The following is an 11,356-nucleotide window of genomic DNA, read 5'->3' as shown; positions in this document are numbered from 1 at the left end:
AATAGGCGCATATCTATACTTTATGATTGTTACTATTTATTGCAAAAAAAATGTTTTTAATAATATATATATGAGTTTTTTTGTTGGATTATCTTCTTAACCTGAAAACGTCGTAAGTAGATACGCATTTTGAATGTAAATGCACTAATATGTTCCAAACACTGCAAAAGTATAGTGTAATATATTTTTAAATAAATTATAAAAGAGCATTAGACCATAAACCGAATACACAATAAAATTCATTCTCTCTCTGTTTCTCTATCTCTCTTTCTCCCTGACTTCTATTCCCTATCGTTCTTTCTCTCACTTTCTATATATATTTCTCACTCTTTTTTCTCCCTCTTATCTATCTATCTATCTATCTATCTATCTATCTATCTATCTATCTATCTATCTATCTATCTATCTATCTATCTATCTATCTATCTATCTATCTATCTATCTATCTATCTATCTATCTATCTATCTATCTATCTATCTATCTATCTATCTATCTATCTATCTATCTATCTATCTATCTATCTATCTATCTATCTATCTATCTATCTATCTATCTATCTATCTATCCGTCTGTCTGTCTGTCTGTCTGTCTGTCTGTCTGTCTGTCTGTCTGTCTGTCTGTCTGTCTGTCTGTCTGTCGGTCGGTGGGTCCGACCCACCGACCGACCGACCGACCTACCTACCTGTCCGTCCATCCGTCTGTCCGTTTGTCGGTCCTTCTACCTACCTACCTACCTACCTACCTACCTACCTACCTACCTACCTACCTACCTACCTACCTACCTACCTACCTACCTACCTACCTACCTACCTATCTGCCTACATACCGATACCTCTCCGTCTGTCTGTCCGTCTGTCTGTCTGTCTGTCTGTCTGTCTGTCTGTCCGTCTGTCCGTCTACCTACCTACCTACCAGCCTACCTACATTTTCCCCTCTTTATCCCTCTCTCTCTCTCTCTCTCTCTCTCGCTCTCTCCCTTTGGAACACTCACAACCCTGCTTACGGCGGCCGCGAGCATTTAAATGCACCACCATTAACAGGATACATTAATTCAGCATCGTTTCATCGTTTCAAACCAAACGCTGACATCCCGGGCTCCGAGATTTAATAGCCCGACAAGAATCTTCTCGACAGCAGATTGCCGGCAATCTGCAAATTTGCCTCCCTCCACACACACCTCCACTCTTGAATGTAACATCATGTTCCCGTTCTTACCTCTGTAATGTGCTCGTAAAATCCAGGCTTGCGTAGAGTTTCGGGTTTCTTGTTGCTAGGAGATAGTTGTTGGCAGCATTAATTGCTATGCCAGCTTAAAATATACATATGCCTAGTTCAGGGGGTATTGTCACAGACAATGCTGATTTAGAGATCCTTGTGAAATATTCTAATGTCTTTGAGAAGCCATGAGACTATTATATGGAAAATGTTCTCGCTGAAGTGTATCCACTTTTCTCTGTGTCAGTAACCACAAATTGAAATACAATGGATCTTGTCTAAAACTGTCATGTCCCATGAATTTGAACTGCGGTGTCATCATCTGCGTCATTGGCAAATCTATTGTGAACGAAACTCAATAAACCTTATTTGTTGCAGCCATAAAATCATCCGCTCTTAATGTTCATGTAATGGACCAAAAAAACACAGGCCCTGCCCCATAAAGAAAGAAAAAACTGTACGGAAAAAGTACCAAAAAACAAATTCTGCCCACTGATAGCTGGGATGGGTTCCAGCACCCCCAAGACCCTACTGAGGATAAGCGGTCCAGATAATGGATGGATGGATGGATTATAATACAGATCTTGTCTATAGAATATATTACATATTTCTGTTTCAATCTACTATGGTTTTATGTATTTCATTTGTATTTAATTATTTAATTTGGACTGTTATTTTCTTTTCTACTCTATAGCATATGAATAACCTATACTTTTCGCGGACAATATCTCCGTATTATTTGTGATTGCAACATCCTTTGCTGTCTGGTAATCGTGAAAGGGGGATGCCACATGCGCGGTCCCTTCTCAAGGTTTCTTCATTTTCCTCATGTTGAGGTTTTTGAGTTTTTCCTTGCCCTCATGTTGGTTCCAGATCAGGGGATGGTGTAATAATAGTCTGAAAAAATAGTCTGTGTAATAACCTGTGAAGCACTTTGAGACTCTTTGTGATTAAGGGCTATACAAATAAAAATGACTTGACTTGACTTATGTATTTGGAGGTAGGTCGGCGTTTTTGGACCTCCTCTCAGCGAGGAGAGCTGTAAATATTGGAGTTGAATTTAGATCGTGTGACATTTCGAGTCATCGGTAAGTTGATAAGAAAAAACGTGAGTCAAAATACACAGGACCGCGTTATCATCTAGCGCTATTTGCGACACTATCTAGCTTCCGGGTGATCTTATCTCGAAAGCGTTCAGCATTTACGAGGCTTTCGCCTCGAGCTTCAGTACACTAGATGCGCTGTACTGATTATCGAAATTTGATTTCAGCGTGCAATGCAGAACTAATCATGTTTTCATGTTTCTATATGTTTAAACAAACGCTTTCTCAATTTGTCACAGTAAAGCACAAAGTCACGTTTTTCTAAAACTCTCCTAAAATTTCATTTTGTGTCATACCAGCTCAGTAGCCTAGATGGTAGTGTGCCCGCTTTGAGACTGGGAGGTCGCTGGTTCGCGCCTCGGCCGAGACATACCTAATTGGTATAATGGCGGCGCCCTCTGTTGGCTGCGGCTGCATCGACTCGCTACAACGGGTCAGGTGTATCGACATTTCGTTCTGTGTACATTGTTACAAAGAATGACAATACAAAGGAAATTATTATTATTATTATTATTTATACTCTGAAAAGACCGAAATGCTAGTTATTGGTCCGTCTAAATCCCTTGTTCTCAAAAACAGCTCTGAACATTGACAAACACACGTTAAGAATATTACTAGAACAGCTTTTTTTCCATCTTCACAACATTGCTAAAATTGGTCCTATGCCGTCTCAGTCGGATGCGGGGATTATAATTCATGCGTTAGTTACCTCCCGTCTTGATTACTGTAATGCACTGCTCTCCGATCTCCCGAAGTCCAAAATCAAGAGCTTTTAGCTAGTACAAAATGCTGCAGCAAGGCTTTTAGCCAAGACAAGAAAGTTTGATCATATTTTAGCTAACCTTCATTGGCTGCGGCAGCACGGCCGCGCAGTGGTTAGCGCGTGTGCGGCACAGTTCTGAGGTCATGGGATCGAACCTCCTGTGTGGAGTTTGCATGTTCTCCCCGTGCTTGTGTGGGTTTCCTCCGGTCCAAATTTTACCTAGGTGTGAATGAGCGAGTGAGTTGTCTGTGTGCCCTGCGACTGGCTGGCAACCAGTTCAGGGTGTCCCCTGCCCACTGCCCGAATACAGCTAAGATGGGCTCCAGCACCCCCGCGGCTTTACTGAGGATAAGCGGTGCAGATAATGGAAGGATGGATGGATGCATTGGCTCCCTGTTAGCTTAAGATGTGATTTTAAGGTTCTGTTGGTAGTATACAAAATCATGCATGGACTTGATCCCTCATATCTTTCAGATTTAGTTTCCGCTTATGTTCCGGTCCGGAGCCTTCGCTCTGAAAATGCTGGTCTACTAGTGATCCCAAGAGCCAAGTAAAGATCCACAGGTTCGAGAGCGTTCTCCATTCTGGTCCCGGTGCTGTGGAAGGCTCTTCCCCCTGAGATTTGATCTGCAACCTCAGTGGAAATGTTTTAAATCTAAGCTTAAAACACACTTCTATTCAACAGCATATGAATAAACTATATTTTATATTGACAATATAAGGGGATGGTGTCATAATAGTCCGTAGTTTGCAATAGTCTTTGATCTGTACAGCCCTTCGAGACTGTTTGTGATCAAGGGCTATACAATTAAACATGACTTGACTTGACTTTTTGCTTAGTGTAGCTATCTGCACAGGAAACAAATCACTTGCAAATAATGCTGACCTGCTCATTCACGCGTGCACACATTCACAGGAACATGTTCTGTTCTTTTGGCTGTATTCTGTTTATTCCCATGAGAACACATAAAACAGATGACATTCCTGTAATGAAAGATGACGTCTCGCTAACAACAAACCTAGCGTTGAGCAAATGGGATACATATTCAGATGCAGTGAAAAGAAAGATAACAAAGCATCTGTGAAACAGGAAAATTGAACATTTAAAATGATTAGGGGGTTATTATTTTCCTAATGATGCTTGGATATTGAAATGCCATATATTGTAGACATCTTACAACTTGCATGCCTAGAAAATACCCTGTATCTTTCAATGAATTAAATATATTCCCAAGTAGAGGACACGGGGGTCACCTCATGCAAGTCAATTAACTACTGTCCGCCATGACCCGCTCTGATGCACGTGCCTGCTTCCAAAATCGCTCACAAGGGCCATTAAATAGAAGACAAAGAGTAGTTTGGAAAGAAGGCGGAGGCTGAAAATGGAGAAAGATGAAGAACACTTCAAGTAATAGGTTGAGGACCAGTGGGAGTCGTAATGAAGAAGGCAAATACCCCAGATAATGGGGATTAACAGGAAACCTTTTCTTATAGTTGTCATCCGGAGGTGTGCGTCTATGACTCCAAAAACTCACATGTTGTCTTTCCGTTTCGTATATTAACTTGTGGATATTTCACAAGCCTTTTGAAAAATACATTTCGTATAAAATCAAGAGCCATGACAACGGACCAACACGCACTCATCTAGTAGTTGCCTCTCATGGGAGTTGGATCAACTCTAGTCTGCATCTCCTACTAATGCAATATCAAAATATAACATGAAATGAGGGATACTTTGTTTTCACAACGATGGCAAGATAAGGGATTGAAATGCATTAATGTACCTGCATTACTGCTCAACAGTCAAGGCCACCGTTGGATTTGTTCCTTTTACAATGCTCAACTGCTAAATGCGCATAATAAATCTGCATTGTGAAGAAATGAGAACAGAAAATGATATTTGGCAGCAAACAGCGTACTTCCTGGTTTTTGGAGGACAGACCAATCGCACCAGCTTTCTGGGTGTGGAGGCTTTCAATGATTCATACAACAATGTTTTAATTCTTAATAAATTTGGAGGCTGCTTGAAGCAAGACGTCGGACAATTATGTCAGCTCCAGACAGATTAGCTCCCTGTCAGTATTAAAACTCTGTCCTGTCAGTCCCCTTTTGTCGGTCAGTCTGCGAATCTCTGTTTTTACACAGCAAGCCCTTTTTCGCCTGTCCCGTTTTTTTGCTCCTGTTTGTCCCCTGCTACGATCTGTTTTAATCTTGACCACGTGTGCTCTCCCGCCCTGAATTAGACCTGTTTTAATCTCGACCGCTTCTGTTCTCCCGTCCCGAATAATGATCGTTTTTTTATCTCGACCACGTCTACTCTTCTCTCCTTGCTTTCGACTTATTTCCAATCCCGACCACGTTTTTGCTCTTCTATCCCAGTGACTGACCCATTTTTTCCGTTCCCAACACCGCCATCGATCGGCACGGAAGTCCCACTTCCGCGTTCAGAGCGACCTGCTTCCCGCTTTCAGAAATCCCCGGATCGTAGGCTCAACCTTCCTTCTAAAAAAACTATAATGCTACATGAGTGGGTCCTGTCTCCGTTCTGGTCCTGACAGCTCCCTATAAGTGAGGCTTATGGTATGTAAAATAAATGCTGATATCTCAAGTTACTAGTATTCTAAAAAATACACATATTTTTAGATTGTTCATGTATTTTCCCAGTTATTTAAATCAATGTTCTTTTTTTAATGAGGGACATTTTGACCCCTAGGAGGCATTGAATATCACACACTATCCCATCATATTATGGATTAATTTATTACTGATAAATGGATTTTCATATGATTTTTAGAAAAAAACTTATAATCTTTTGTGAAAGGAATTACAAAATAATGATATCCAGAAACAAGGTCATGTTTTTCATCTGAACTTTTCGTGGAAAACCCAACCCAGACCCTACCTCAAGTTGCCCCCAGGTTTTTTAGGTTTTGAGACCCTTGCATTTGGTGATAGCAGATTGCTTTTTTTTGTAATTATCTGAGGAAGGTAAATCATTTTGGTGAATTATTTTTTTAGACTTTACACTGCCCTCCCTAAAGCATTGCATTTGAGGTTTGGATTAGTTTGAATTCATTATTTTAGGAGAAAAAAAGAAAGGTAAAGATTGGAGTTAGAAATACTTCCCAGGTAGATAATACTGCTCATGTTAAGTGGTACCTTCACATTTAACTAGAAAACAAGAAAAACATATAGTAAAGGTATAAATGAAGTAAATAAAAATGCAACAAAATAATGACCAGAGCCCAAGTCCTGACAAAGACCAATCCCTAATGAAGTCAGTCTGGTAACAACCACTTTATATTGTCAACTTAGGCTTCATTTGACAAATTAGAACAAAAAGGATAAAACTGGAGCTTATAAATATGTGTTTTAAAAGAATACCTAGGGACAATGTGTCCCGAGATTTTCTTTCAAATAGAAATTCTGCCTTGATGGAGGAACACTGATGTGCAGTGAGGCTTTTGTCTCATGAAGTACACTCAGTTCTACAAATAGACAAACTTATGCCCTATTCATTTGATTGGCAGAGCACGAAAGCAATATTTTTATATTTACCAGGGAATGGTGTACTGTAATTGTAACCTGTGCAGTCCTTTGAGACATTTTGTGATTAAGTGCTATACAAATAAATGTGTCATGATTACTGATGCAAAGGGACCTGTGCCAGTTCCTTGGCACCAAAAGCCCTGGGCGGTGATTGGCTCCCTGCCTCTTTTTAAACCACCCCCTTCCTGTCATCATTTGTCGGATCGTCTGCGAACCTACGCTACACGCTAGGCAAGCTTTTGTGACTCCTGACTCTATCCTGCCCTGTTTTGATTCCCGTTGCCGACTTCTTTTCTGGACCTGTTTATGTTTTTGCTCCTCTGTTTTTCTCGCCTTTGCATTCCGCGTTCCCAGCGATTTGCTACCCGTGACCGTCGATCACCGGATCGTGGGTGCAAGCTCTTTCTTCATTCTAAATAAAGCTGAGTAAAACGAACGCAATTGGGTCCCGTCTCCGTTCATGGTCCGTGACAAAATGGGATTTGACTTGACTTGAATATGTAATCTGTAGCATAGAAAATAAATGTTTTATTGTCTTACTGCAATTCATTAATTAAGTCTAAACGCTGCTCCTTTACTGGATGGTTTGCTGTTATCTTGATTAACTGTCTTTAATTCTAATGTTGAGGTGTGCGCCGAATAAGAATCTCTGGTTTCATTATCGCCCTCTGCCATGAGGCAAGAGAATTGCGTGCCTCACTCCGCAGCTGCAGACGCTCAGCAAGCAATATGTTGTATACTAATTATATTAATAATACATATAATACATGTCATTTTAATATTCAAAACTTTTGGAAAAGGAAATCAAAGAGAAATGTAAAGTTAAATGAGATAGAACTTTAACACTGAATAAATATAAGCATTTAATTCTCACATTCTCCTGACTTCACGTCACTGTCTTTCAAAAATGACCGCATTTCCCAATTAGTTTGAAAATATTGTACCCAAGTACACTTTTCCAAAGCAGTACAAAGTGATCTGCCCATAGTAGAAGAGTCAAAAAACAATCAAGACCAAAACTGTTGGATTAAAAGTGCTCCACAGTAAAATATAACTAGTTTTCAAACACAATGACAGTATTGGCTATTAAACCCCAATCGTAAATATATTTATTGTTTCATTTAGCTGCCAAAAATAGCCTCCATGCATTTCTTTTTGCTTTATTATTGTATTGTTCTCAGCTCAGGGATGCTGCTGGAAATTTCCCTTCGGGGATGGATAAAGTATCTATCTATCTATCTATCTATCTATCTATCTATCTATCTATCTATCTATCTATCTATCTATCTATCTATCTATCTATCTATCTATCTATCTATCTATCTATCTATCTATCTATCTATCTATCTATCTATCTATCTATCTATCTATCTATCTATCTATCTATCTATCTATCTATACATCCGTCCATCCGTCTATCCATCTATCTATCTATCTATCTATCTATCTATCTATCTATCTATCTATCTATCTATCTATCTATCTATCTATCTATCTATCTATCTATCTATCTATCTATCTATCTATCTATCTATCTATCTATCTATCTATCTATCTATCTATCTATCTATCTATCTATCTATCTATCTATCTATCTATCTATCTATCTATCTATCTATCTATACATCCGTCCATCCGTCTATCTATCTATCTATCTATCTATCTATCTATCTATCTATCTTGTTTCCTGTTTTTTTCTTTTTACCCGGGTTGGTGTGATCGATAATTAAGGGTTATCCGAGGGCACTGGTCAAAAGGGCAGACTGGATTGAATTGACATTCAGTTGGTAGCAGAGGTACATAATTTCAGCCTGGATCAAGCCTAAAATGGCAATCATGTTTGGGCTTCTTTCTCGCTGACTTTTTGAAAATACATATATTTTTATAAAAATGTTGCTATACTCTCATCACAGTACGCTGAGACGTACTGTACTAAACTCTTGTAATGCCAGTCAAAGAACTCCTTCTTGTCTGTGTCTATTATTCACCCGTCATTGTTCTTCGTACCGCTGCTGTGGTTTATGGCGTACTTTTCAACCCATCAAAATGACGGATGGGCCTAAAACTTTCCCGTCGACTCTTAAAAGAAATCCACCGATGATGCTAAACTATCGGTTAATGTAACCTCTGTAGACACATGAACATAAATGATGTAAATGTTGATGCAGTCTTGATTAACTTCTATTTTGTTACAAAAGACAGGATTTAATCTGTGATCAATGATCACCTCTCTTCTAGAGTCCTCCCAAATAAAAAATAAAATTTCTTGTTTGTTTCGGGCTCAGTGCTGCAAATCAAGTTAATTGTTCGGGTTCGGGCTGGGTGAAGCTTCAATGCCACGGGCCTGGGTTGGCTTGATTTTTTTTTAGGCCCAATCCGTCATGATTGCCGATATGCATCTGCTGTGCCCACTCCTCTGGCTCCAACTGCCTCGGACTCTGATTGGCCCTCTGTCCCGATTTAAACCCACTCCTATATGTCCCCCGTTCTCAGTCCGTCTGCAAACCTCAGTTTACACTAGGCAAGTCTTTTTTTCGACCCTGACTCCAACCTGTTTTTGCTCCTGTCCGTCCCCCGGCTTCGACCCGTTTTAGATCCTGATCACGTTTGCTCTCCTGTCCCGACAACTGACCTGTGTTTCTGTTCCCGACAACGCTATCGCTCGCCGCTTCCGCGTTCGGGGCGACCTGCTTCCCGCGCCCAGCGATCACCGGATCGTGGGGGCAACCCTTTCCTTTCTTCCAATAAAACTGAGAGAAACGTAACGCAAGTGGGTCCTGTCTCCGTTCTGGTCCTGACACAATCTTATCTCTAGTTGGTGCAGTACACTCACACAAGCCTTCACACTAACCTCCATCCCACACTGACTGTATGACTGAATTTAATGACGTTAACCACAACATTGTCAACGCATAAAAATCAATTCTCTTGGCTTTGCTGACTTATTGCTTTTTATGAACTTCCAAAGCCAATTATAACTGCCGTCTATTTTTATATTTACTACTCTTTTATCTGAATCCCACACAACAATAGTAGAGGGAGTTGTGATGGAGAATGAGAAAAGTTGATGGGATCTTATTACCAATCAGTCGCACAAAACCGTCTTCCTTCACCAGTTGCAGATGAAAATTGTTCTGAAAATAAGAGTAGGATATAAGATGGTTTCTTCTGTGTAAGCCTTGTGTGCAAGATCCTTTTTGTTACAAGAATATGAAGATGAGTACACACACTGACACAAAAACTGCATATGAGTACAAGTTGCATTGGGATAACTCTCCTTTCAAGTAAACTATTAGCCTTTCAGGCTATATGCCATCCAAATGAAGCAGTATAGAGATAGAGGAAAAGTAAATTTTCCTTCCATCCTCTTAGCGTTGCAAGGGTTTCAATCAATAGTTTTTAAAGATGAAGCATAGCTGTCTCAAGTACTGTTATTAGCTCAGGTTTCAGGGGCACGTATACAAGTAATTCAGTGCCCATCAAGCCTGATTCTCTAGAAGACTGTGATGATGAATAATATGTTCTTAACCCTGTGATTAGAGGAGTGTTAAAAGTGATGATACCGCTCCCAGTTAGGGCCAACAATCACAAAGTTCAGCATGTAGTCAATTCAAAATCAAACAAATTCCCAAACTGAATCGGGCAAAACATCAAAGATTCACAGTGAGTATTAACAAATTAGAAGATGAACTCATGTAACTCCAACCAGAAGAAGGAATACATTGAGTCATTATGGCAAAATATTCATACAGGAAGCCTTGGGGATAATTGTGTTTTTTTTCTCCTTCCTCATACCTCAGACCTAAATTGAGTAAAACATGGACCAATTCACTTGGATCAACTTGGATCTGTTTGATTTAACTTCTAATTTTGATTTGTACCCAACAAACCATTTTTGGTGACTTAAATTTGACTACAAAATAATAACAACAATCATGTTTGAAGCTGGAAAAAAGCCTTACACTGTATAAGGATTTTTAAAATCAAAATTTAAAAAGAGGGATTCATGAATTAAATTTACTCATTTGATATGTACTGGACTGTCTCAGAAAATTAGAATATTGTGATAAAGTTCTTTATTTTCTGTAATGCAATTAAAAAAACAAAAAATGTCATACATTCTGGATTCATTACACATCAACTGAACTATTTCAAGCCTTTTATTATTTGAATATTGCTGATTTTGGCTTACAGCTGAAAAAAACTCAAAAATCCTATCTCAAAATATTAGAATACTTCCTCAGACCAAGTAAAAAAATAATTTTATAACAGCAAAACTAAATCAAACATTTGAAAATGTCCATTGATGCACTCAGTACTTGGTTGGGAATCCTTTTGCACGGATTACTGCATCAATCCGGCGTGGCATGGAGGCAATTAGCCTGTGGCATTGCTGATGTGTTATTGATGCCCAGGATGCTTCGATAGCGGCCTTCAGCTCATTTGCATTTGTAGGTCTGGTGTCTTTCATCTTCTTCTTAACTATACCCCACAAATTCTCGATGGGGTTCAGGTCAGGGGAATTAGCAGGCCAATCAAGGACAGTGATGCCATGGTCAGTGCACCAGTTACTGGTGGTTTTGGCACTGTGGGCAGGTGCCAGATCATGCTGGACAATGAAATCCTCATCTCCATAGAGCTTTTCAGCAGATGGAAGCATGTAGTGCTCTAAAATCTCTTGGTACACAGTTGCATTTACTCTGGACTTGATGAAACACAGTGGAC

This window comes from Urocampus carinirostris, chromosome 10 (genome assembly GCF_059441175.1).
Source record: "Urocampus carinirostris isolate Australia breed hairy pipefish chromosome 10, RoL_Ucar_1.0, whole genome shotgun sequence".
NCBI lineage: Eukaryota > Metazoa > Chordata > Actinopteri > Syngnathiformes > Syngnathidae > Urocampus > Urocampus carinirostris.
The sequence above is the reverse complement of the archived record's forward strand: the minus strand, read 5'-3'. Positions refer to the sequence as shown.